The 27,798-nt window shown below is 40.0% G+C and overlaps 1 protein-coding gene and 1 long non-coding RNA gene across 6 annotated transcripts in view; one reads left to right on the forward strand and one right to left on the reverse strand.

Moving 5' to 3' along the window:
- The window catches only part of LOC148146096 (uncharacterized), a 98,462-nt gene extending 85,372 nt beyond the window's left edge, over positions 1-13,090 (reverse strand). The window contains exon 1 of the long non-coding RNA XR_015760694.1: positions 13,038-13,090. This is a non-coding gene — a long non-coding RNA (uncharacterized LOC148146096). The remainder of the gene's footprint in view (positions 1-13,037) is intronic.
- camsap1b (calmodulin regulated spectrin-associated protein 1b) overlaps positions 1-27,798 on the forward strand; it is a 110,260-nt gene that overhangs the window by 10,278 nt on the left and 72,184 nt on the right. The gene's annotated exons all lie outside the window — the stretch shown is intronic.

Genomic DNA, 27,798 nt, shown 5'->3' on the forward strand with positions numbered 1-27,798 from the left:
TTAAAATTTGTTTGGATGTAAAGGTTAGGAGCGTGATGTTAGCGAACATTTACTATCTTTTGTAGCGTATTTCTCTGGAAATAATGAAGTAGCAAAAATAGTGCATGCCACCTGGAAAGAAAATTGACTTGGCAGTTTTCAATTTTTACATTTTCAGTCTGGTATTTGAATAGGTTAAGTAATAAAATGGAGAGTGAAATGCTAAGTCAAAGTTTGACAGCATTGTAATTCTGGAATAGCAAATGCCCATTGAATGTGAACTTTGACACTCTTACGTAATGTAGTTATCCAGGTGAGTGAGTATAGTTGTTCATTTTTGGGGTATAATCATTTGACTGCAAGATTAGTATTGAACTTTAGAAACACCTAATTATCATATTTATACTGTAAATTACAGCCTGTAAATTTAACCTTGTGTGGTTAAATCATGTTAGTTGTGCCACACAATTAACAAGCAAAGAAATACTGCACGCCCCTTGCAGATTTTGAGCTGCACCCAAAACTCTTATTTTCTGACTGTTTTAACAAATTTGCATTGTTCAGTCCCATCATCCCTATGATTTTTGTTAATATCATTACTTCTGAGGTTTACTGATGTACTTTGTACCATACCTATAACATTCATTGTGATATTATATATAAGAACTTAAGAACTGGGTGCAGGAGTAGAACATTCAGTCCGGATGCTGCCTGAACTGCTGTGCTCTTCCAGCACCATTCATCCAGAATTCAGTCCCTCAAGCCTACTCTGCCATTCACTGCAATCATGGCTGAACTCCTCTCCGCTTCAATTCCACTTTCCTGCCTGCTCTTTTTAACACCTCAACCTATTTCTAATTAAAAATTTGTGTCTCCTGCTTAACATTACTCTGTACTGGCATCCACAGAACTCTGGAATAGTGATGTCCGCTAAATCGTGACTCTTTAAGAGAAACCATTCCTCCTCATGTCTGTTTTAAATCTGCTACCCCTTATCCTAAAGTAATGATGTGCTCTTCTAGATTGCTCCACAAGGGGAACAATCTGTTCTGTGTCTACTTTGTTAATCCATCTAATATATTATATACCTCAATTAGATCTCTTAATTCGCTAAACTTCAATCTGTTTGGAGTCAATAGAGCAAACTACCTATGAACTGCCTGCAATGCAACTAAATATCTTTTCAAGTAGGGGAACCAAAACTGTATGCAATACTCATAGTGTGGTCTCACTAATACCTTAACAATTGCTGCAGCACTTCCTTATTTTATTCTCTATTCCTTTAATAATAAATGCCAAGATTCCATTTGCCATTCTAATTATCTGCTATACCTGCATATTAGTTTTCTGTGGTTCATGTACAAGAATATCCAGATCATGCTGCAGCAAAGCACTGAACTTTCTTTCCATTTTAGATAATAAGTTGCCTTTCTATTCTTTTGACCAAAATTGATGACCTCAGATTTGTCCACATTAAACACCATCTGCCAAAATTTGGCCCATTTACTAAATTTATTCGTATTCTATTGTAAATTCTTGATTTCTTCATTGCAGCCTACTTTCTCTCCAATTTTAATGTCATGTTATGTAGAGTTCCAAATGATTGTCCTATTTATTTACTTTCACAAAATAGAAAATATTATGAATTTGCTTGGTAATGTTTTCCTGTATTGGTAACAGTGTCCATTACTAAACTTCCAAGTAATGAACAAAAAAATTTAGTTGTCAAAGAATGTAGATGAAATAATCATAAATTGGATATGATATCCTCCTACTAAGTTGAAGCAGGAACCAGGTTGCACATAGGTTCTTCCTTGCATTCAGTTTTGTTACAGATGTCTGTGTGGAGTGATGTTGGATTCACGGTGAATGGTTCCTTAAAGGCTAGAGAGAAGATGTAATTGAGGATTGTCTGTGATCTTTTGCACCGAGTGATGAGAGTTCATAGAAATGATGGTTTAAACATCTCTAAGCTACCATAGAAGTCACAATTTGTTTTTGTTGTTAGTTGACTACACAAGCAATGTTGTTGATCTTAAGCTCATTCCATGCCCAAAACAGTTTTAATACCCCTTTCTTTCAATCACTGAATTAACCTCTTAACTGTGAGCACAATAGTTGATCCAATCACCATTTCTGATGATGGGTTCTCCAGCTACACACTTTTCTTTAGAAGGGTTATTATATGTGATCTCAGTGCCTTATTTTTAAGGGATCAGTGATGCTTCATTCTCATTAATTGTAAATTCTCTAGCCTTTTTGTCTGATTCCTGTATCCATTTAAACAGCTTTTTGATAGATTATTCTCCTTGCTCCTTCTGGTACAAACAGGTCAGGTTCTCAAGTTATCCTTCAGATTTGTGTTTTGCAGCTCCAACAGTATTGTTCAAAACCTGTGCTGCTCCACCTCTTTGCTTGTACATTGATAGCTGTACACTGCATTCTGGTTTTAGAATTTCTGATCATCTTGTTCAGAATATGTCATTAGGTGTGACTTGAACCCAGGCCTCTTGGTTCAGAGTTAGGGACACCAGCAATGTACCACAAGAGCCCCCTCAAACTTTGCTTTTAACGGAATACAGAATTTTATCTTGTTCATTGTCCATAGTGTAATTTAGTATTCTGTTTTTTTTTAAACAGCTTTATACACTTGAGGGAATGTTCATGTAGATCTAATCCCATCACCCCTTATCTCTTGTGCTGTACCAGATCACATGGCATTCCATCACACAATTTTGTTTATTTGTGTGTTAAATTTAATGTTAATTGATCAATTCCATATTGTTTTAAATTATTCATTCAAGGCATTTGGGCATTGGCAGCATTTTTGCTTATGTTTCATTGCTCTTGAAAATGTAGTAGTGAGTTGCCACCTTGAACTGCTATGGTCCATGTGGTATAGGTATAGCTTCAGAGCTGTTAGGGAGAGAGTTTCGGGATTTTGATCCACTGACATTGAAGGAAGAGTGATATGTTCTTAAGTCCGAATAGTGAGTGGTGTGGAGCAGAATATGCAGATTGTAGTGTGTTCCATGTGTCTGTTGACCTTGTTTCTGTAGATGGTAGTGGTTGAGGGTTTGGAAGATGCTGTGGAAAGATTTATCTTTAATAAATCTCTGCAATGCATCTTGTAGATGGTACACATTGCTGTTACTTTGTATTAGTGGTGGAGGAGTGAATATGGGTGTCTGTAAATTGGATGTGGGCATGCTCCAGGCATATCGCTAATCGAGCAAAGGGCAACCACATTGTTGTGGTAGCATGTATGTAAGGACAACCTATTTCCTTCCCTAAAGGAAACGAGTGAACCAGATGGGTTTTTTATACCAATCTGCAATTATTATGGGGCCATCATCGACATTTTTATTGAATCTAGAATTATTCTTCTTCTGTCTTGGTGGAATTCAAAGCCATGTCCCCAGAATATTAGCTTGTGATTCTGAATTGCTAGTCCACTGACCTTGTTACTCTGCCTCTCATGATGCCAAAGAACTTGACTTCCTCCTTGTGTTGTTTGAGTTGCAATCATTCAGATGAGTGAAGAGTTTTTCATCAGACTCGAGACTTGTGCCCTATAGATGGTGGACAGGCTTTTGAGAGACAGGAAGTGAGTTACAGGATCCTGAGCCTTTGATTTGCTCTTGTAGTCACAGCATATATGGCTCGTCCATTTCACTTTCTAATCAATGGTAACCCTCAAGGTATTGATAGTGGCAAACTCCGCAATGGTAATGCCATATTGTCATAGGTTATCTCTTGTTGCAAATGGCCATTGCATTGTGTGATACAAATGTTACTTACCATCTGTCAGCACAAATCTGAATTTTGTCCAGGTCTTGCTGCATTATGCTGAATGTTGTGTAATAATCAAACATCCCCAATTCTGATCTTTATGATGGAGAAAAGATTTTTAAGAAAGTAGTTGAAGATTTTGGGCTAGGACACTCTCCTGAGGAACTCCTGCAGTGATGTCTTGGAGCTAAGATATCTGACCTTTTAGAACTAAAAAAAAATAATTTGTGGGATGGAGGTGTTGCTGGCTGGTCAACATTAATTGCCTGACCTACGTGCCCTTGTGAAGGATGTGGTGAGCTGTCTTCTTGAACCACTGCAGTCCACATGCTGTGGGTTGACCCACAGTGCTATTTGGGAGGGAATTCTAGGATTTTGGCTTAGCAACACTGAAGGAACGGCAGTTATATTTCCAAATCAGAATGGTGAGTGGCTTGGAGGGGAACTTGAAAGTGGTGGTTTTCCCATGTATCTGCTGCTTTTGTTCTTCTAGGTGGAAGTGGTCATGTGTTTGAAAGGTGCTGTCTGAGGATCTTTGGGGAATTTCTGCAGTGCATCTTGTAGATCACATACAGCTGCTACTGAGCATTAATGGTGAGGGAGTGGATGCTTGTGGATGTAACGTCACTCAAATGAGCTGCTTTTTCCTGAAGTTTCTTGAATGTTGTTGTAGCTGCACCCATCCAGGCAAGTGGGGAGTATTCCATCACAATCCTGACAGGCTATGGGGAGTCAGAAAGTGAGTTACTTGTTGCATTATTCCTAGCCCAGTTGAGTGTCTGGTCAAAAGTATCCCCAGAATGTTGATAATGAGGTATTCAGTGATGGTTACGCCATTGAATGTCAAGGGGTGGTGGTTAGATTGTCTTTTATTGGTAATGGTCATAGCCTGGCATTTATGTGGCAAGACTGTTACTTGCCCAATGTCAGCCCAAGCCTGGATATTCAGATCTTGTTGCATTTGAACATGGACTGCTTCTGATGCAACTACAGTGATCTTTCTTTGTGCTAGGTATGACTCCAATCAGTGAAATTTTCTTTCTGATTCCCATTGACTCCAGTTTTGATAGGCTCCTTGATGTTACACTCAGTCATCTGTGGCTTTGATGCCAAGAGAAACCACTCACCTCTAGAATTCAACTCTCTTGTCCATATTTCAAACAAGACAAATGAAGTCAGGTGTTGAGTGGTCCTGACAGAACCCTACTGAGCAGCAGTGTTCTGGTCATTGCTAAGCAACTCTTGCATGATGACCCCTTCATCACTTAATTGATGATGAAGAGTTGATGGATGGGATGGTAGTTGACCAGGTTAGATTTCTCCTACTTTTTGTGTACAGGACATTCCTAGGCAAATTTCCACATTGCTGGGTAGATGTATCTGGACTGGAACATCTTATCTTGGGGTATAGTGAGCACTGCAGCGCAAGTCTTCAGTACGCTTGCTGGGATGTTGTCAGAATTGATAGCCTTTTGCATGATCCAGTACCTTCAGCTTTTCCTTGATATTGTGTGCATTGAACTAACTTGGTTGTGGACTGGCATCCTTGAAGCTGGGTATCTCCAAAGGAGGCTAAGAAGGGTCACCCATTCCACACTTCTGCCTGAAGATTTAAAAAAAACTTCAGTCTTATATTTTGCAGTGATGTGCTGTGCACCCCCATCAATGGGAATGGGGATATTTGTGAAGCTGTATCCCACATTGATGTGTTTAGTTGTTCACCATTCATGACTGATGTGACACGATGTGTTGTAGCTTCAGGTTCATGCCTCGTATACTCAGTGCTGCTCTTAGTATCCTTTAGTGAACAGAATTAAGGAGAATCCCAAAGCCTTTTATTTTTATATAAGAAGCAAGCAGGTAACTAGAGAAAGGATTGGTCCACTAAAGAATAAGGAAGGAAGGCTGTGTGTTGAACCTGAGGCAATGGGTGAGATTCTGAATGATTACTTTGCATTAGGAGAGGGACATGATGAATATTGAGATTAGAGGTAGAAGTTATTAGTCTGGATCATGTTGACATAAGTAGGGAAGATGTGTTGGGTAGGCTAGAGGTTGTTAAGGTGGACAAATCCCCAGGGCTGGACAGGTTGTTGAGGGAGGCGAGAGAGGAAATAGCTGTGGCCCTGACAGATATCTTTGTAGCATCCTTAAACATAGGTGAGGTTGCCAGAGGACTGGAGGGTTGCTCGTGTTGTCCTCCTGTACAAGAAGGGTAGTAGATATTCTGGGTAACTGCAGACCAGTGAACCTGACGTCAGTGGTGGAAACATTTCTGGAGAAAGTACTGAGGGATAAAATGTATTTATATTTGAAAAAGAATGGGCTTATCAGTGATAGGCAACATGGTTTTGTGCAGGGGAGATCGTGCCTTACCAACTTAATAGAGTTCTTTGAGGAAGTGACCAAGTTGATAGATGAAGGAGGGGCTGTAGATGTCATATACATGAACTTTAGTAAGGTATTTGATAAGGTTTCCCATGTTAAACTAATAGAGAAAGTGAAGTCACATGGTGTGCAGCGTGTTCTAGCTAGGTGGATAAAGAACTGGTTGAGTAACAGGAGACAGAGAGTAGTAGTTGAAGGGAGTTTCTTGATATGGAGAATGGTGACCAGTGGTTATCCACAGGGCTCATTGCTGGGGCCACTGTTGTTTGTAATATACATAAATGATCTGGAAGAGTGCACTGTTGGTATGATCTGCAAGTTTGCAGATGACACGAAGATTGGTGGAGTAGCAGAAAGCATAGGGGACTGTCAAAGAATACAGGAGAATATAGATAGACTGGAGAGCTGGGCGGAGGAGTGGCAGTTGGAGTTCAATCCAGGCAAATGTGAAGTGATGCATTTTGTGAAGTCTAATTCTAGAGCGAATTATACAGTAAATGGAAGAGCCTTGGGAAAAGTTGACGAGCAGAGAGATTTGGGAGTTCAGGTCCATTGTACCCTGAAGGTTGCTGCACAGGTAGATAGGGTGGTCAAAAAGGCATATGGTAAGCTTGAATTCATCGGATGGGGTATTGAGTATAAGACCTGGCCGGTCAAGTTAAATTGTACAAGACATTTGTTCAGCCACATTGTACAGTTCTGGTCGCCGCATTACCAAAAGGATGTGGACGCTTTGGAGAGGGTTCAGAGAAGGTTTACGAGGATGTTACCTGGTATGGAAGGTGCTAGCTATAGAGAGAGGTCGAGTAGGTTAGGATTGTTTTCATTAGAAAAAAGGAGATGGGGGGGGGGGTGGTGGAACTTGATTGAGGTCTACAAAATCATGAAGGGTATAGACAGGGTGGATAGAGAAGCTTTTTCCCAGGGTGAAGGATTCAATAACAAGAGGTCATGCTTTCAAGGTGAGAGATGAAAGGTTTAAGGGATATATACGCGGCAAGTACTTTACACAGAGGGTGGTAGGTGCCTGGAACGCGTTGCCAGCAGAGGTAGTAGAGGCAGGTATGGTAGATTCATTTAAGATGTGTCTGGACAGATGCATGAGGAGGTGGGGAGCAGAGGGATACAGATGCTTAGGAATTGGGGGATAGATTTAGGCAGTGGATTTGGATCGGTTCAGGCTTGGAGGGCCGAAGGGCCTGTTACTGGGCTGTAAATTTTCTTTATTCTTTGTTTTCTGCATTCTCCACTAAATCAGTATTGATTAGGCTTACTGGTAATGGTGGAGTTGCATTCTGCTGGCCATGAGGCTCCAGATTATCTTGGGAGGGCAGTTTTGCTGCTGGCTCAGACTGCTTCATTGATGCCCAGTTATGATCTGTTAGATCTGTTTGAAGTTTATCCCATTTTGCAGGGTAATAGTGCCACACAACACAATTGAGGCTATCCTAAATGTGATGATGGGACTTAGTCACCACAAGGATGGTGCAGTAGTCACTCTTACCAATGCAATAATTGTCAGATACATCTGTGGCAGTTGAAGATGGGTATGTTTTCCCTTCTTAATGGATGCCTGACCATTTGCTGCAGACCCAGACTAGCAGCTACATCCATTCGGACTCACCCTGCTCAGTCTGTGGTGGTACTGCTGAGCCACTCTGTGATGAACATTAAAGTTGTCCACCGAGGGTGTATTCTGTGCACTTGCCACCTTCAATTTTCTTCCAACTGGTGTTACATATGCAGCAGTAACAGCTCAAAATGGCAGTATGTAATAATTAGAAGGAGATTTCTTTGCCTTTTGTTTTGATCTTATTATGTGATGTTTCATGGGGTCCAGACTCAATTTGAAGATTTTCAGGACATCTTCCTTCCCACGTACTACTGTGAAAGTACCACTAGTGGGTCTACCCTGCAGGTGGGACAAGACATTTGCAGGGATCATGATTGTGTGTCTGAGACCTTGCTTGTAAGGTTCAATTCCGTGAAAATAATAGACAGGCATTTGTTTGACCAACCTGTGAGCTCTTCCAATTTTGGTACTTGGCTCCAGAAGGAGGAGGACTTTGAAGGGTTGACAGGACTGTGTTTGGAGTTCCTGCTACATTTTGCGCATTCCACCATTTTATCAGCTTTCCTTTGTTGTGTCCATTGGGCCTCAGCATTATTTACTTTAGCTTTTGTTACTGTTTGCAAATTTGGTACTACGCCCATTAGCCCTAAATACAAATCACATATGTACACAATGAGCAGGATCAGTACCAGAACAGAATCCTGCAGATATCCAATATCCATTGGCAGCAATTTTAATAAACTGGCCTTTTAGCACAATGTTTCTTCTCAATTGACCAATTTTTAATCAAATTTCCTGCTCTTATAATTTCGCTACTCTTACAATTTCACTACTCTTATAATTTTTACTTAATCCTCTTCAAAATGTCCTCTAGTTATACAGACCACATTCACTGCCTTGCTCCATTCACCATATCTGTCACCACCTTAAAGAGCAGTATCAAATTTATAAAGTGATATTCTATTTTGAAATCTGTAAGTAGCTTTTGATTATTATCACATTTAGATATTTAATACTTTTATCTTTAATTAAGAATTCAAAAGTGTTTCTACTTTAAATGCTAACAGCCTTATAATTAACTGGGTGAGATCTGTCTTCCTTTTTAAAAATGGGTGTTAAATTGGTTACTTCCAGTGCTATGGTGCTTGCTTAATAAAACCTTGAAATTGTGATCTCTAGTTTCATCGCTATTTATTTCACCGTATTTCTCAGGATTTTTAGATGCATCCAATCAAGTCTCAACACTTCATCCTTTTTCATCTTAAATTACTTCTCTCGTGCTTCACTTTTATTCAGTTCAGAATTGATTTCCTCACCGTAACCTTCTCTTTCAACAAAAGCTTTGCAGCAATGTTTACAAATTAGAGGTACCAATCTATAGGTCACAAACTAATTAGTAGGGTTTGTGAGTCTGAGACAACAGTGATGACTGTTAGAACATAGAACAATACAGCGCAGAACAGGCCCTTCGGCCCTCGATGTTGCACCGACCTGTGAACTATTCTCAGCTCATCCCCCTACACTATCCCAAAATCATCCATGTGCTTATCCAAGGATTGTTTAAATCTCCCTAATGTGGCTGAGTTGACTACCTTAGCAGGTAGTCCTTACCACACTCTGTGTAAAATCTATCACCCCTCAAGTTGTAGTTGTCCCCTCTCGTACAAGCTGACGTCATCATCCTAGGAAAAAGACTTTCACTGTCTACCCTATCTAATCTTCTGATCATCTTGTATGTCTCTATCAAATCTCCCCTTAGCCGCCACCTTTCCAATGAGAACAGACCCAAGTCTCTCAGCCTTTCCTCGTAAAACCTTCCCTCCAGACCAGGCAGCAACCTGGTAAATCTCCTCTGCACCTTTTCCAATGCTTCCACATCCTTTCTGTAATGGGGCGACCAGAACTGTACATAATATTCCAAGTGTGGCCGCACCAGCGTTTTGTATAGTTGCAGCATGATATTGTGGCTCCGGAACTCCATCACTCTACCAATGAAACCTAACACACCGTATGCAATCTTCACAGCACTATCCACCTGGGTGGCAACTTTCAGGGATCTATGCACATGGACTTCAAGATCCCTCTGCACATCCACACCACCAAGAATCTTTCCATTCACCAAGTACTCTGCCATCCTGTTAGTCTTCCCAAAGTGCATCACCTCACATTTACCTGCATTGAACTCCATTTGCCACCTCAGCTCAATGCTGCAATTTATCCAAGTCCCCCTGCAACATTCTTCCGAACTGTCCACTACTCCGACTTTATTGTCGTCTGCAAATTTACTAATCCATCCACCTATGCCTGCGTCACTTATAAAAATGACAAACAGCAGTGGTCCCAAAACAGATCCTTGTGGCATACCACTAGTAACTGGACTTCAGACTGAATATTTTCCATCAACCACCACTCGCTGCCTTCTTCCAGAAAGCCAGTTTCTAATCCAAACTGCTAAATCACCCTCAATTCCATGCCTATGCATTTTCTCCATCAGCCTACTATGTGGAACCTTATCAAAGGCTTTACTGAAGTCCATGTATACCACGTCAACTGCCTTACCCTCATCGACATGCTTGGTCACCTTCTCAAAAAATTCAGTGAGGTTTGTGAGACATGACCTGCCCTTGACGAAACCATGTTGACTATCTGAAATCAGATTGTTGCTTGCTAGATGATTATAAATCTTATCTCTCATAATCCTTTCCAAAACCTTTCCTGCAGCAGAAGTAAGGCTCACTGGTCTATAATTACCTGGGTCATCTCTGCTGCCCTTCTTGAACAAGGGCACAACATTTGCAATCCTCCAGTCCTTAGGTACTTAACTTGTAGACAATGATGACTCAAATATCAAAACCAAAGACTCTGCTATTCCCTCCCTAGCTTCCCAGAGAATCCTCGGATAAATCCTATCCAGCCCAGGGGACTTGTTTACTTTCACTCCTTCTAGAATTGATGACACCTGTGCGTAACTAACTTTGATCCTTTCTAGTCTAATATCTCGTACCTCATTCTTCTCCTCTACAATACCCACCTTTTCCTGAGTGAACACTGATGAGACATGTTCATTTAGCACCTCTCTGATCTCTACAGGGTCCACACTCAACTTCCCACTTTTGTCTTTTACCTGCCCTATTCCTACCCTCATCATCCTTTTATTCCTCACATACCTATAGAAAGCTTTAGGGTTCTCCTTTATTCTATTTGCTAAAGACTGCTCATGTCCTCTCTTTGCTCTTCTTAACTCTCTCTTTAAATCCTCCTTAGTTAATCTGTAACTCTCTATCGCCTCATTTGACCCATCTTGCCTCATCAACACATAAGCCTCTTTCTTCTTCTTAACAAGAGATGCAATTTCTGTAGTAAACCACGGTTCCCTTACCTTATCACTTCCTCCCTGCCTGACAGGGACATACCTATCAAGGACACGCAATATCTGTTCCTTAAACCAGCTCCACATTTCGATTGTCTGCATCCCCCGCATTTTGCTACCCCATTCTATGCATCCTAATTCTTGCCTAATCGCATTATAATTGCCCTTGCCCCATCGATAACTCTTGATCGGTGGCATGTACCTATCCCTTTCCATCGCTAAACTAGATGTAACTGAATTATAGTCACTCTCTCCAAAGTGCTCACCTACAACTAAATCAAACACCTGACAAATCATTACCAAGCACCAGATCCAGTGTGGCCTCCCCTCTTGTCCGCCCTTTGACATACTGTGTCAGGAAACCCTCCTGTACACATTGGACAAAAACTGATCCATCTGACGTACTAGAGCTATAACATTTCCAATCAATGTTGGAGAAGTTAAAGTCCCCCATAATGACCACCCTGTTCCTTTCACTCCTACCCAGAATAATGTTGCTAATCCTCTCTTCCACCTTCCTGGAACTCTGCGGAGGCCTATAAAAAAACTCCCAAGAAGTGTGACCTCTCCTCTCATGTTTCTAACCTCAGCCCACACTACCTCAGTAGACAACTCCTCATCAAAAGTTCTCTCAGCCACCGTTATACTATCTTTGACTAACAAGGCCACGCCTCCCCCTCTTTGACGCCTTGCCTGATTTTAATGAAATATCTAAACCCTGGAACCTGCAACATCCATTCCTCACCCTGCTCTATCTATGTCTCCGAAATAGCCACAACATCGAAGTACCGGGTACCTATCCATGCTGCAAGTTCACCTTCCTTATTTTGGATACTTCTGGCGTTGAAGTAGACACATTTCAAACCACTTCGCTGTCTGCCAGCACATTCCCATGACCCTGAAATCCTGTCCCTGTCTTTCCTACTCTTAGCCTCCTGTACACTGCAGCTACACCTCTGTTCCCATCCCCCTGCTGAGCTAATTTAAACCCACCCGAATAGCACCAGTAAATTTCCCACCCAGGATATTAGTACCCTACTGGTTCAAGTGAAGACCGTCCTGATTGTACAAGTCCCACCTTCCCCAGATTGAGCCCCAATTATCCAGGTATCTGAAACCCTCCCTCCTGCACCATCCTTGCTGCCATGTGTTCAGCTGATCTCTGCCCCTATTCCTTGCCTCGCTATCACGTGGCATGGGTAACAAACCAAAGATAGCAGCTCTGTTTGTTCTAGCTCTCGGCTTCCACCCTAGCTCCCTAAAATCCTGCTTTACATCCCTATCCCTCTTTCTACCTATGTCGTTGGTACCTACATGGACAATGATTTGAGGCTAGTCACCCTTTCCCTTCAGGACCCCAAGGATACAATCCGGGACATTACGGACCCTGGCACCTGGGAGGCAACACACCAACTGCGAGTCTCGCTTGTTCCCTACAAACCTTCTATCTGAGCCTCTATTGAGTCCCCAATGACTAACACTCTCTTTCTTTCCCTCCTGTGCAACAGGGACAGGCCCAGTGCCAGGGACCTGGGCCCCACTGCTTGCACCTGGTAAGTCGTCTCCTTAACAGTATCCAAAATGGTATACATGTTTTTCAGAGGAACGACCACAGGAGATCCCTCCACTGTCTGTTTTTTTTTCCCTTTTCGAACAGTCACCCAGCTTTCTTCTTGCCTAGGAGTAACTACTTCCCTGTAACTCCTATTTATCACAGCCTCTGCCTCCCGAATGATCCGAAGTTCATCCGTCTCCCACTCCAGTTCCCTAACACGGTCTTGGAGGAGCGAGACTTAGGTGCACTTCCTGCAGATGTACTTGGATGGGACACTATTGGCGTCCCTGACCTCAAAGATCATGCAGGAGGAACATTGCTCTCCCTGCACTGCCATCCCTGCTAGTCCCCTAGTCGTAAAGTAAAAAAGAGACGCTTACCTGATATACCCCCGGTCTTTAAGGTTAGAGGAGGTGGTTGGGTGGGAGGCCTGACAAAGGTAGGGTCTCGGGTTGAGAAAACACTGACTTATATAGCAGGACGGAAAAAAAATAAGAAGTCCCTCCTTTCCCAGAAACCCCTGCTTTGACTTCAAATTTAAAAGCACAAATCAGTGACTCACCACTCCCGGCAGGCCCCTAGTGCAAGCTCCTGCCCTACGAGTTGCCGCTGCCGCTGAAAAACCAAAATGGAGGACTCCCGCGCTCATGGTAAGTTTTTAAAGGCTCAAATCAATGACTCACTGCTCCCGGCAGGCCCCTGGTGCAAGCTCCCGCCCTTCGAGTTGCTGTTCAGCTGAGACTCGCTGGTTCCCTAAAGGATTTGTCAGTGGGATAGCTTTTTGTAGCTCTGGTTGTTCATGTCACAATTGGCTGTTTCGTTCAGCACTCTGGTTAACTGGAGACTTCCTTGAATAGGCTTGCAGTGAATGAGATACTTTGAGCACATGCCGCCGTGAGCACGAGAATAGTTCTGGGATCAGTGCTGAAGTTCCATTACCTGTCTTTGCTCAATTATTAGCTTTTTGGTTCTATTAACGTGAGTAAAACTATTTACCTCTGTTCAATAATGGTTTCATCTCCAAATCCTTATTCACAATATATTGAGTTTTTTTTCCCTTTCTTAATCAGCCCCTTTCTTAATCAGCCACCAGTAACTTTCTTGCTTACATTGCACATTCCAAACCCATGACCACTACCATTTAGAAAGGCAAGAGTAATAGACATACAGGAATACTGCCACTTGCAAGTTCCCCTCCAAACTGTTCACCAACCTGACTTGGAAATACATCACCATTCCTTCAGTGGTCAACATCCTGAATTTACTCTCTCATAGCATTGCAGGAGCACCTACAAAAAAATGGACTGCATTGATTCAAGAGGACAGCTCATCACTATCACCTCAAACGTAACTGGGTTGGCCTATAAATGTTGGATCAGCCAGAGATGCCTACATTCCATGAATGAATTAAAAAGTAGCCTTGCTGCATGAAATTGAATGTGCCTATTTGAGATTAAATGTTTATTTTGATAATTGCCTGTTTCATTCATTTAAAGTTTTGTCTTTCTTTCCAGTTCTCTAATTTTATTATTTTGTTCTGTATTCCAAAACAGTGTAAAGTATTCTTGGGTAGTTCACAGTCTTCATGGCTAAACTGCTCCAACCCAGGCAACATTCTCACAAATCTCCATTGCACCCCTCCAGTGTAATCTCACCCTTCCTATAGTGCAGTGACCAGAATTGCATATAGTACTCCCAGAACTATGGTCTAACCAAAGTCCTGTATAGCTCCAAACTAACATCTATGATCTTTTAGCTTCCTGACTGTCCGACTTGAAGATGGACAACAGCACCTCCTCCACGATAATCCTTGAGTGCTTGATTTTGTGAATGATAACAATCTCTCAATGTCAGCAAAACAAAAGAGCTGATCATTGACTTCAGGAAGAAGGGAGGAGGACAATCCCCCAATTACATCAATATGGTTGAGGTGGAGATGGTCGAGAGCTTCAAGTTCCTAGGAGTGACAATAACCAACAATCTGGCCTGGACCTCCCATGCAGATGCGACTGTCGAAGGCACAACAATGCCTCCTGTTCCTCAGGTGGCTTAGAAAATTCAACATGTTTATGAGGACCCTCACCAACCTTTATAGATGCACCTTTGAAAGAATTTTATGGGTGCATAATAGCTTGGTATGGTAACTACTCTGGCCAAGACCGCAAGAAACTACAGAGAGTTGTGTGCATTGCCCAGGCCATCTCAGAAATCAACTTTCCATTCACAGACTCCATTTCTTGTTGCTGCTGAAAGACTGCCAACATCATAAAAGACCCCTCCCACCCTTGTAATGCTCTCTTCCACCCTCTTCCATCAGGCATAAGGTACAGAAACTTGGACACGCACCAACAAGGGCTCAAGAACACCACCTTCCCTACTTATTAGACTGCTGATTGAACCTGTCTAATTTCAAATAATGTTGATCTTGCTAATGTTGATCTTGCTTTGTGCACCTCCTGAGCAGCCGTAACCTTGTATGTCTCACTGTCTAAGCACTCTTTGATCTGTATGACCTTATTTGCTATGATCTGCCTGTACTGCTTGTGAAACAAAACTTTTCACTGTACTTAGGTACATGTGACAACAAGAAATGAAATGAAATGAAATCAAATCAAATCATCTGTGCTGCGACTGATAAAGGCTAATGTCCTATATGCCGCCTTAAATAACCTATCAAATTATCGTGGCACATTCAGGGACAAGCACCTGAAGATATCACTTCACTGAGCATTGCAATGTCCTGCCATTCATTGAGTACTCCCTTGTCTTGCTGCATCTTCCAAATTTCATCACCTCATGTTTATCAGGGTTAAATTCCATCTGCCACTGATCTGCCCAACCTGTCTATATTCTTCTGTAACTTTAAGTCTCACAGTAAGCCAGTCTTCGTCATCTGCAAACTTAATGTCTCTCCATCCCATCCCACTCCACCCCACCCTCACCAGCATGTTTTCTTCTATTTTATTTTTATATATATATCGTAACACAAGCATAAGGGACCTAACACTGATCCTTGTGGTATATTACTAGACTCTGACCTCCAGTCACACAAACCTCCTTCTACCTCCAACCTCTGCCTCTGATCCACTCAGCCAATTTTTGGATCCAACTTGTAGTGTTACCTTGAATCTGTTGCGCTTTTACCTTCTTTTATCAGTCTTCTAATTTGAGAACCATTTCTCACTTAAAGAATGTTGGGTTAGAAGGAGTAAGAATGTCCAGTATACCCAAGTTAAAAAGGAGAGGAGAAAGCTTGAGGTTCAGAACATCCCAGCACTCCATTCAATGCATTAAATTGGGTCGAAGGAATGGTGGAATTGACAGCAATAATTTCTTTGCCATTTTAGTTACTGTCTGCTGAAATAAGCAAACAGTAAGTAATTTTTACTAAAGCACTAATTCATACGTTATGGTGTCTTGTGTGGATTTTTCTAATGATGTTTGCATTTCCTTAAGATTCAAGCTTTTTGCTTCCAATTTAGACTTGAATCAAAATTATATTATATTTCTGATTAATTTCAAGTCTTCAACTGGTTTCCAACTTCAAAGTTTTACTTGAATGGAAAGTGATGGAACGCCATTTGCTTTTTGTGGGAGGAACTGTGTGCACGATGAAAATAGATATCATCTATGCTAATATATAGTTTGAATTATTAAGCGAATTTAAAAGAATGTGCTGTAGGTGTCATTTCTAAATTTATTTGTTTAGTTCTACTGAACAAGTAGGTAAAGTTGAATTGATTATGTTTACATGACAGTAGTCACAATCCCACTTTTTTTATTGGTATACTTCCACAGGGTATCAAAATGAATCATGATCAAAACCATGTCAGTTGCTGCTTGGATTATCCTTTGGTCAATATAAAATAGTCCCATAGGGAAGCAAACTTAACAGAATATTAAGTTTTTAGTTTGCTCTCCTATTCTCATGGCAATATATTTAGCAAAATTATTTTGTCAAAGTTGACACTCTGTTAGCACAAGGAGTTAAAAGTTGCTGTGGATATTTATTTTGTGAACCAGTCATTGATTACTGTCCGTTTGCAGGAATGTGGATGATTGATTTCTGCAATTCAGCAACAGTATTATAGATGCCTGAATTGTTTGGGCCTAAATGGTTGAATGATTAGCAAAGGAAGTAAATGTGGCTTAACCAGCCTGACTGATTTTGACAGTGGGGGATAAAAATCCATGTCCAGGATTCTTCAATAGCTCTGGTTCAGCAATGTTTGAATTTGTAATTTATTATGACAATACTGTTTTAAAGTAAAAAGGAGTAAATGTTCAAATAAGACCAGAACAATGCACTGTACAAAATATTTGTAAAAAGTATTTTAAAGGAATATTAATGGCCTTGCTGGTAATACATTGCATTGCAATGTCATTTTTGTGAAGTACACACATTTTGGTCCTCAGTTATTCACTCTTTATTCATGAATTGGGTAATGGGATGGAAAGTCACATGTCCAAGTTGGGTAAGTGTTGTAAGCGGTGTTGATGGAAGCATAAAATTACAAAGGTATGTTAATAGATAAGCAAAACTGTGGCAAATTGAAGTTAATATGGGGAAATATGCAATTGTCCACTTTAAACCAAGGGAATAGAAGGATCGAACAAAGTACTTCTAAAATGGTGAATATCTAGAAGCTGTGGAGGTCCAAAGAGGCTCCCATCATTGAAATTTGATGAGGAAATGCAAACAAAAATCAAAATGGTTAATGGAATGCTAGCTTTTATCACTATAGGATTAAAATATACCAGGTGATGAAATCATGCTACAACTATGTAAAGGTCTGATTATGTCACACTTGAACTAATGAAAGCATCTTTGGGCACCATGCTTTAGAAAGCTACATAGGCCTCAAGGGAATACAGCATAGATTTACCAGAATGGTACGTGAACACCAGGAGTTTATTCATGCGGATTGATTACGTAATATGCTGTTGTGGTCCCTGTAGCATAAAACATTAGGAGTAATTTGATTAAAGTTTTCAAGATATTGAAGATAACAGGCAGGTTAGATTTTGTTTTGCTATTTGGGAAGTCTAGGGTAAGTTAATAGAACCCGGAATGTGGAACTGGACCTTTTCAGGAGTACAATTCGAAACCCTTGTATATGTAATAGGCAGTAGTAGTGAGGATTACTCTTCTGCCAACAGAAGTGATGCTGGATTGAATGTTCACTTTAAACCTGGGATTGATAGGTTTTTACTAACTAGAGGTACTGAGAAACATGGAGTAAATGGAGTTAGTGCACAGATCACTTGACTGAATGACAGGGCAGACCTGAGGGGCTAAATGGCCTACTTTTTTTCCTATGTTGAAGAAAGTAGAAGTACTTGACAGATATTTAGATGCTGGATATCAAAAACAAAACTGCAAAATGCTTGGTGCATTCAGATGTGTCTGCCAAGAGTGAGTTTCCCCATTATCTGAAGAGGTTTCCTAATAAATGATTATCTTTAGTGAAACAATTGTATTGCTGCAAAGAAATATATGTTCATTTTAGAGAGCTCTAGATATTGGTTGTGTTATGGAAAATAGCAATAATTCACACTAGATTCAGAAACGCCTATCTCCAATTTTTCTCTATTTTGAGCGGTAATGCTAAAGGGGCTCTTGCAGCGATAGTGCCCCTGCCTCTGAGCAGGGATTCAAGGTTCAAGTCCCAACATGTGCCAGAGGTGTATAATAACATCTCTGAACAGATTGATTAGAAAATACATGGTCTATCAAAATCTGTTTTTGGTGAGTAGCAAGAATTGAAACCATAACCCAAAGTTAATCATTGCCTGTTCCAAATTAAGTGTTAGAATCTGTTCTCAAATTGGGCTTTAAAAACATAAGATATACTTCACCACAGTCTCACTCATGTCTTCTAAAATCTACACCACATTTATGGGAATTAGAACCTGGAATTGGACCATATGATCAGACCAGATTTCTTTGTGTTGTCTTTATGTCTCACCCTTTACCTGAGCAAATAATTCTATTCTCATTTACCCATCCTGTTTTGATATTTTTATTCTTCTGTCTGTTTCTCCAATTCTGGCCCCCTTTTTTATATTTCAGTGTTAATCATTCCTTCAGTCCCTAAAGCTATGAACCAGTGAACCATAGAATCCTGACACTGGGAACAGGCTATTTGGTCCAACAAATCCACACCGACTCTCCAAAGAATATCTCACACAGATCCATTTCCCTGTTCAATTACTCTATATTTTCCCTGAATAATGCACCTAACCTATACATCCCTGGACACTGTGGGCACTTTAGCATGGCCACTTTACCTAATCTGCACATCTTTGGACTGTGGGACGAAACTGGAGCACCCGGAGGAAACCCATGCAGACATGGAGAATGTGCAAACTGCACACAGGCAGTCACCTGAGATTGGAATCAAACCCAGATCCCTGGCGCTGTGAACCAGCAGTGCTAACTACTGAGCCACCAGTGTTTCCCAAATGTTTTCCCCTCTGACCCCAATTCAATTATTATGATCACTTAGTGAGAATTGTGCAATCGCGAGGACAGGTATTATAACAGTCAGAGCTCCAAAGTGGCCATTGCTGCCTCAGTGCTCGCAACCATACAGTTTCAGCTCAAATCAACTTTGCGAAGCAATGTACTAAGCACTACAATTCTCTTTCTAAACCTTTGCCTGTCAACTTTAAGCTGCTCCTTAACAACTACCTGTTTGACCAGGTATTTGATGATCTACCCTCATAGTTCCCCTTGCAACTTGTTACCTAATTTTGTTATAGTTTCTGTGAAGTGCTTTCTGAGACAAATACAAGATGTTAACATGCAAGTTTAGACTGGATATTAACTTGGCTTGTGCTTCAACTGCTATTTGTTCTTGAGAAGGTGGCATCCCTGAGGGCATTAAGAACCATTCGTGTAATGTGGGACTGAAATCACATGTCAGCAAAACCAGCTTGATTGGTTTCCTCCATGTTTGACACTAGTGAGGCGTTTTGGTTTATTTGACCCAAAGAAAACTTTATCATTCTATGGTGATATTCAACAGATTGCTACATTTATTCAATTCAATGTCATGACATGTCACTGTTCGAGTTTCTAATTTTGTTTATTTAGTAAATCACCACAATTCCTACCTGCTAACCAGCAGGTTGTTATAATCCATATTATATGTTTAATTTTTTTGTGCCTTAGCAAGCCATCTGCCCATAAATATGATCTTGAATTCAATAGTACTCTGATGCATGGCACAGATTTTTAAGTGTTTTGTTTTGGTTGTTATCCTGACCTAACTTTTGCATGTTTTCTGTTTGGGTGGGAATTGTGGGTCTAGTATGATGTATTAGGGAACAAAAATCTTAGGCAGCTTTGGTGGATTAACTGATCTCTGAATGCATATTATTTTCTTGAATTGTGGAACTTGGTAATACATAATATTCAGTTTGGAAACTGAAAACAACTGCTTAGGAGAAAACAGCAGCTTTATGAAGAAATTGATGGGAGTAAATTGTAGCATAAAAAATGTGTTGCTGGAAAAGCGCAGCAGGTCAGGCAGCATCCAAAGAGCAGGAGAATCGACGTTTCGGGCATAAGCCCTTCTTTAGGAAAGCCCTTCTCCTGCTCCTTGGATGCTGTCTGACCTGCTGCGCTTTTCCAGCAACACATTTTTCAGCTCTGATCTCCAGCATCTGCAGTCCTCACTTTCTCCTAGTCAATTGTAGCATGCATGTATTTTTAGCCAGTACTAAAATTGCAAGTTTGTTGAATTGTAGAGTTGAGTTCAAGTTTTCATAAGGCTATTTTGAGGTCCATTTTCCTTTACTGTTTTTAGACTTGACATATTAATCATTGTGAAGTCAATTTCTGTTCATTACATGAAATAATTTGAGTAGATTGCGTAGTTGCTGTTTTCCTTGTTTCATGCTGATTTGTTTTGGTGTTCCAGTCGATTAGTTTTACTCATCTGGTTCTGAATTTATTGCGCATGAGCCCAATTTGAATAATGCAAAAGAGTGGTATGTGGAATTCATATGTACAGGCTTAAGGCATTGGAAATCCTGCTGACAAACTGTTCACCTGAAGAGTCAAGTGAGCCAGTTCTAATTTAACTGTAATCTTGAGAAATTGGTTTGAGCTCTGCAGAGGTTACAGGACTGAGAAAGAGTATACTAGCTAAATGAGTCAGAGTAATAATAACAACACTTGGTTAGTAAAAGAGATAAAATTCTGTTAACTTATCAATAAAATTATGATTGTGTCCAGTCAAAGAACAGGAATGAGTTTGCTGAATGAGTTTTGTGATGTTAGCCTGAATATGATTATGAACCTCTACCTATGACCCTAAGCAAAGTAATCAAATCAGTAAAAGGTACATGCAATAAAGTTGACATTAGATTAGATTAGATTACTTATAGTGTGGAAACAGGCCCTTCGGTCCAACAAGTCCATTGTTGGAAATTGAACATTTAACTACTTCAACATTGTGCTTTGCTTTTATACACTAAAATTACACCAATTGTAGTGGGACCGCTGACCAGAATCAAGTTGACTTGAAGGTTGTGCGACATAATTAGGTCCCAGCAGAGGTACTAGAATCCCCAAGATTGCATATGGGGGAGCGGGGGTGGGGTAGGGAGACTCTTGGATGGAAATGGAAATAGAACAAGGAGATTTTCAGGTTTAAGCCTGACATAATATGTTTAAATAATACTTTCTTTATTTAACGTCCTAAATGTTGTTGAGAATGTGTAGAGGGTATAAGCAGATAGGGAAAGAGTTAAGTTCGGAGTTTTGTGAAACAAGAGGTTCAGCTGAGCAGGATTCAGATTAGATAAGAATTTGCAGTTAACAATAGGGTGCTTGAGGCAAGGTTAATGGTTAACAAGGTGGAAAAGTATTAATTATGTAGACCCATTTAACAATATTGGAAGCATTCAGTATGTAAGGTCAGTTTAACAAGGAGAAAAGTATTTATTATGTGAAGCAAGTTAAGGTTAAGAACATTCATTGTGCAACAGCGGATGGCTAATCCTTACAGTTGACACTTGCTGATTGTAACGTCACCGAATTAATATGTATGTTGTCTTGTCTGGATGCTCCTCCCTGTAAAATGACTATATAATGCATTAAGAAATTGCTGTTCGAGAGAAGACCGAGAACCCACGTCTCTGTGCACATGGGCGATCGTTTTCTCTCCCTCCAGGGCCTGGAGTAAAGATGAAAGAGGTAAAACTATACTGTGTCTGAGTGTTTCGCTTCAACTGAGGGGGGAAATGGGACGATATTGTGATGAAATTTCTTTCAGGAATACCTGAATTTGAATTTCTTAAGTTATGGCCTCCCTTGAAATTATATACAGCAGTTATGACTAGAATGTGTCATGGGACCACCTCTTATGAAATGAAATAATAAACCACTTTGACCTAAATTAATGGTGGGGGTGGGGGGGGTCAGTGTTATTTCTAGAGACCTTAAGAACAGTGTTCGAATTACTGGTAACTTTGTGTGGGAGATCGAAGGTTTGTTTAATCTAACACCTTGGTACCTGCAAAATAGCAGGGATAAGGTCAAAAGGAGACTTGCAGGCACAGTCTCCCACATTCTTTCTGGGACAAAAGACTTGCCTATTGTCAAAATCAAGTAAAATCCCTTAAAATATGGGACATTTAGTCAGCCTGTAATGTTTAATCTTCCATTAGATGCCACCTGTTGAAGCAGAAACTGTATTGTTTGAATAAGGTAAATGGATGAAATGTGTCCGTCACAAACAGGAGATTTAGATTGCATTACCGAGGAAAATAGGAATGTATTGTAGGCTTCATCTGAGGTTCTGTTCTGAGAAATTCACCACACTGAACCAATGTAAACATAAATTTATTGATGTTGCTTGCTGTAGTTGCAGTCCACTCTATCAGTATCTCACACTGAGTTTAGGAGTGGAATTGTGGAGTCTTTCCAAATTGGAGTTACAGGTGAACAAGTAGCGTGTCCTGAGGAAAAACTGCATAATTTCATATTGTTTTGAAGAGAGGGTGAAGAGTTGATGAAAAACAAAGATTTTGGTGAATGTTGTTTGCATTTATTAAATATCTCATTAGAGTAAATAGGCATTTTGAATATTCTTTAAAGCTATTGGTCCTTTTTGTGCTGAACAATTTGTATTAAGGATTCCATATTGGAAGTTATTAATTTGATGACATGACATGACATTATTTTCATGGTTTTGCTTTCGAATGGTTCATTATGTTGCTAATCACATTCAATCTGGCCAGATGCTTTGTTGATATACTGCAACCATGGTCAACCCATTTGCTTTTTGTTCCATGATGTTTTTGTCATTTAATGTCTGCCTTCTAATCTAACATAGACCTTCCATTTATTTATTCATTTGCAGTGTGTGGGAATTGTTGACTAGGCTATCATTTAGTGCGTGCTCCTGATTGTCCTGGAGAAGGTGAACAGCTGCAATCCTGGTGGAGTGGGTCCAGAGTGTTGTTAGAAAGAGACTTTGATTCAGGATTTTGATCCAGTGGTAGTGAGAGAATGGTGATATAGTTCAAAGTATGTGGCTTGGAGGGTTACTTGCAGCTCGTGATGTCATCATGTATTTACTGCCATGTCCTTGTGGATGATAGAGATTACGAATTTGTAAAGTGCCATGGAAGAAGACTTGGTGAGTGTTTGCAGTGCATCTTGTAAATGGTGCATACTATATATTGCTGATGGAGAGAGGGAATATTAAAGGGAATGGATGGGAGACCAATAAAGTGGCTTCCTTTATTGGAGCATCTGGACAAGTGGAGAATTTTCCTTCACACTGCTGACTTGTGCCTTAAGGTTTTTTTTAACCTGTTCATCCCCTGTATAAAACCCATTGCACCCACTCCACCTTAGTTCTGAGAAAGGTCATTCGATTCAAAATGTTAACTGTTTCTCTGTACAAATGTTGTCAGAGCTGCTGAGTATTTCCAGCGCTTTGTTTTAATTTCCGATTTCCAGTTTCTTTAGTATTTTGATTTTACTTTAGTGTTTTACTTGGTTTTGACCTTTATCAAATTGTGTTTTTATCTTTACTTGTTATATTTTAACGATGCTCCTCATTTCTGCAATTTGGAAATTGCTGGCAAGGATAACATTTTGTTGTCTAACCCCTAGCTGTATTGAGAAGGCGGTGGTGAACTGTTCTTTTTCCAGCTGCTTCTGTGTAATGATTTTAATACAATTAAGTTACTTCCCCACTGGCCACTTCAAAGGGAAGTTGAGAGTAAGCCCTGTTAATGTAAGACATGTTTGTAAAGTGAGTTGAAAAGTGTGGCGCTGGAAAAGCACAGCAGGTCAGGTAACATCCGAGGAGCAGGAGAATCAAAGTTTTGGGCATAAGCCCTTCATCTGTAAAGTGGTAAGGTAAACTGACTTTCCTCTAAGTACAGGAATGAACAAGTTGGATTTTTGTGATGAAATGACACCTGCATGATCACTTTAGTTTTTTTTATCAGTTTTTAAAATCCAAACTCGGCTGGTGAGATTTAAATTCCTACTCTTTGCAGTATTGTGCAGGCCTCTGGGTTAATAGTCCAGCATATAGCCACTATGTTATCATGGAGGAGAAAGTGAGGATTGCAGATGCTGGAGATCAGAGCTGAAAATGTGTTGCTGGAAAAGCGCAGCAGGTCAGGCAGCATCCAAGGAACAGGAGAATCGACGTTTCGGGCATAAGCCCTTCTTCAGGAAGGGCATAAGCCCTTCTCCCATTTCCTGATGAAGGGCTTATGCCCGAAACGTCGATTCTCCTATTCCTTGGATGCTGCATGACCTGCTGCGCTTTTCCAGCAACACATTTTCAACTATGTTATCATGCTCTGTCATGTCTGTGTGAGCTGTGTGGAATAAAACTTACATATTTTAACAGCTTGTGATGTTATTGAATGACAGTGGAGTAGGCTGCTGTGAACATTTGAAATAGTGTTTTATGCGTTACACTAGGCATTAAAAGAGAAGTTTATTTTCTGTATTTATATCTCTGAAATCCTCTTCTATCCACTGTTCGCATTGCAAAAGTCATGAGCAGAAATGTCCAAACCTAATGGGGGAAAAATGCTTCTCTTGTATACAAGTGTTTTAATTCTTACCAACCACGCTGATATCTTTCATATCAATTCTCAAAATAACTGCTGGGGGGGGAGCATTTTAGGTAAGGGAAAATTTTAAGAGAAGTACATACCTAGAACATTTGTTAGTAGGACTGATTTTATAATTTCCTGTTTTGATAGCAATAGAATTATAAATTGATTGAGCACTTATTTTATTTGCATGATTTGTATAAGGCATTGTGATAATTTCCAAATTCTTTGATTTGCAGTGAACTGTGCAGTGCGGATCAATATTATGAAGGAATAATATTTTACATTCCTTCAAATAAAAGCCTTTGTATGAGCTCTGTCAATTTGAGGCTGACAGTTCTATTGAATTCAGTTATTCCTGACTTAGAAGGAATTGTTGTTGATTTGAATTTCTGAATAATTTTCTAACATGGACAGTTTTAGCTTCAATAGACTAGCTTCTTGAGTTGCATCTCTTCCCGTTTTATTTCTTGACTATTGAATCCCACAGTGCTGCTGCTAGACTGCAGCAGGTCCATCTTACTCACTGCTGACTTTCAACATAAATGGTTAATTTGTTAACTAGTGCATTGCAGACATTCGTCAACATTTCAGCATTCCATGTGCAGTGATTGGGAGGATTTTGTTTAAAGTAATCTAGCCCATCCATCGTCTTTCCAATTTTCATTGTGCTGAATGAAAGTTAACTGATTATCACAGTAGGAGGGAGGGGCAAGCTAATGCCTCTGTAATGAAATATTTTAGAAGCTTCTTAACGATTCAGAAATGTAAATTCTTACAGGCTACCAATAATAAGAATGTTTTAAATTGCATCTGCTTTTTAAAAACAAACAATCCTCTTCGAATAACATGTCTATACCAATGTACATTTATTAAAAATTTATGTGTTCTCAGAAAAAAAATTACATTCCTTATCTGAATTTCATCTTTTATGTTAATAAGTCAGTTGTTATAACATTATTTCACACACACACTGATAGTTTTACAGCATGTAAACAGACCCTTGGGTCCAACTCGTCCGTGCTGACCAGATCTCCTAAACTAATCTTGTCCCATTTGCCAGTATTTGGCACATATCCTTCTTAAACCCTCTGTTTTCATATACCCATCCAGATGTTTTTTAAAATGTAGTAATTGGACCAGCCTCTACCACTTCCCCTGGCAGCTCATTCCATACCTGCCCCTTAGGTTCCTTTAAAATCTTTCTACTCTCATCTTAAACCTATGCCCTCTAATTTTGGACTCAACCCCACCCCCACCCTGAGGAAAAGACCTTGGTTCTCATGATTTTATAAACGACTATAAGGTCACTCCTTAGTCTTTGATTCTCCACGGAAAATAACCCCAGCCTATTTACTCTCTCTCTATAGCTCAAATCCTCCAACCATGACCACATCCTTGTAAATCATTTCTGAATCCTTTCAAGTGTCACAAAATCCTTTCAATAGCAGGGAGACCAGAATTGACCACAGTATTCCAAAAGCAGCCTAACCAATGTCCTGTATAGCTGCAACATGACCTGCAACTGCTATACTCAATGCACTGACCAATAAAGGCAAGTGTACCAAACACCCCCTTCACTTTCCTATCTAACTGGGTGTTATGGACCAGCCCAGACCTCCTCAAAACATTTCAAGAATGTAGCCCACACACTAACTTTGCTAGTTGTTTTAAGCAGGTGTAAGGTGGATATTCTCGAAGGGATGCAGCTGATCAGACCACTTAGTTTTAAACAAACCAGAATTTATTTACAAGATTACCGAATGAAACACAAACAAAAGAGAACAGAATATCAAATAACTTAATCTATCCGAAAACGCAACAAATTATCCCAATTTAATGATGCTGTTCCAAATACTTACCAACATAAACACCCCTGGGCAAAAAAGATAAAGTCAAACACCTATTCCCTAAGACAATGTCTGTTAGCTATAATCAAATTGGCCCTAATACCCTTCAAACCTAGACTTTTTGGAATTGCTGCTTTTATAACCTCTCTGGAGGAAAAAAAAAGCCAAGGACAGCATTACCTTGTTAAAGGAGCAACATCATGACACTGGGACTCCACTTTGAAGGAACTATGAACTCCAAGGTCTTTTTGTTCAGCAACACACCCCAGGACCTTACCATTTAAGTGTATAAGTCTTGACCTGATGTGCCTTTCCAAAATGCAACCCCTCACATTTATCTAAATTAATCTCCATCTACTGCTCCTTGGCCATCTCATCAAGATCCTGTTGTACTCCGAGGTTACCTCCTTTGCTGTCCACTATGCTTCCAATTTTGGTGTCATCTGCAAACTTACTAAACATAACAACTATATTTACATTCAAATCGTTTATATGTTCGTGAACCACATACAGTATTTTTGGGTGGCATTACAGGCGAGGTATGGAAAGGTTTCCTATTGTGGGAAACTCTCAAACCAGAAAGCATTACATTGGAATAAGGGGTCACTCATTTAAGACAGTATTGCAGAATTTCTTGAGTATGAACCTGTGGAATTCTTTGCCACAGTGGGCTACAGAGGCTGGGTTATTAAATATATTCAAGGTTGAGATATTCAAGGTAGAGAATCAAAGGCAAATGGGAAAAAGTGGGAAAGTGAAATTGAAGGTCATCAGATCAGTTATGATCATATTGAATGGAAAAGCAGACTCGATGGGCTGAATGAACTACTTCTGCTCATAGGTCTTTTGGTCTTAATTATGAATCCAGATGTGCCTGATTGCCTTTGTAATTAAATAAAAAGTAAAGACACATGTTGTATAAATAGTTTAGCCAACTGTGCATTTGTTGGTACATGATGAGATGTAAGAATGTGCTAGTCTTTGTTAACTGCTTTACCTTGGTTACTAAGTGGTGGTAGATATTTAAGCAGACAAAACATATTTACTTGTATTAAAGTTAGAATGTGTTATTGAGATGATGCTACCAAAGCCACATCTGGTGAGTCAACAATTGCTCTGGGTTAATACCATTATAAGGTATTTTGTTGTAGTTCATTATAATTACAGCAAAACAGTTTGCAGCAATTTT

Source organism: Chiloscyllium plagiosum, unplaced genomic scaffold (genome assembly GCF_037043375.1).
Source record: "Chiloscyllium plagiosum isolate Xiang-an unplaced genomic scaffold, Cpla_swu_hap1 HiC_scaffold_21, whole genome shotgun sequence".
NCBI classification, from domain to species: Eukaryota; Metazoa; Chordata; class Chondrichthyes; order Orectolobiformes; family Hemiscylliidae; genus Chiloscyllium; species Chiloscyllium plagiosum.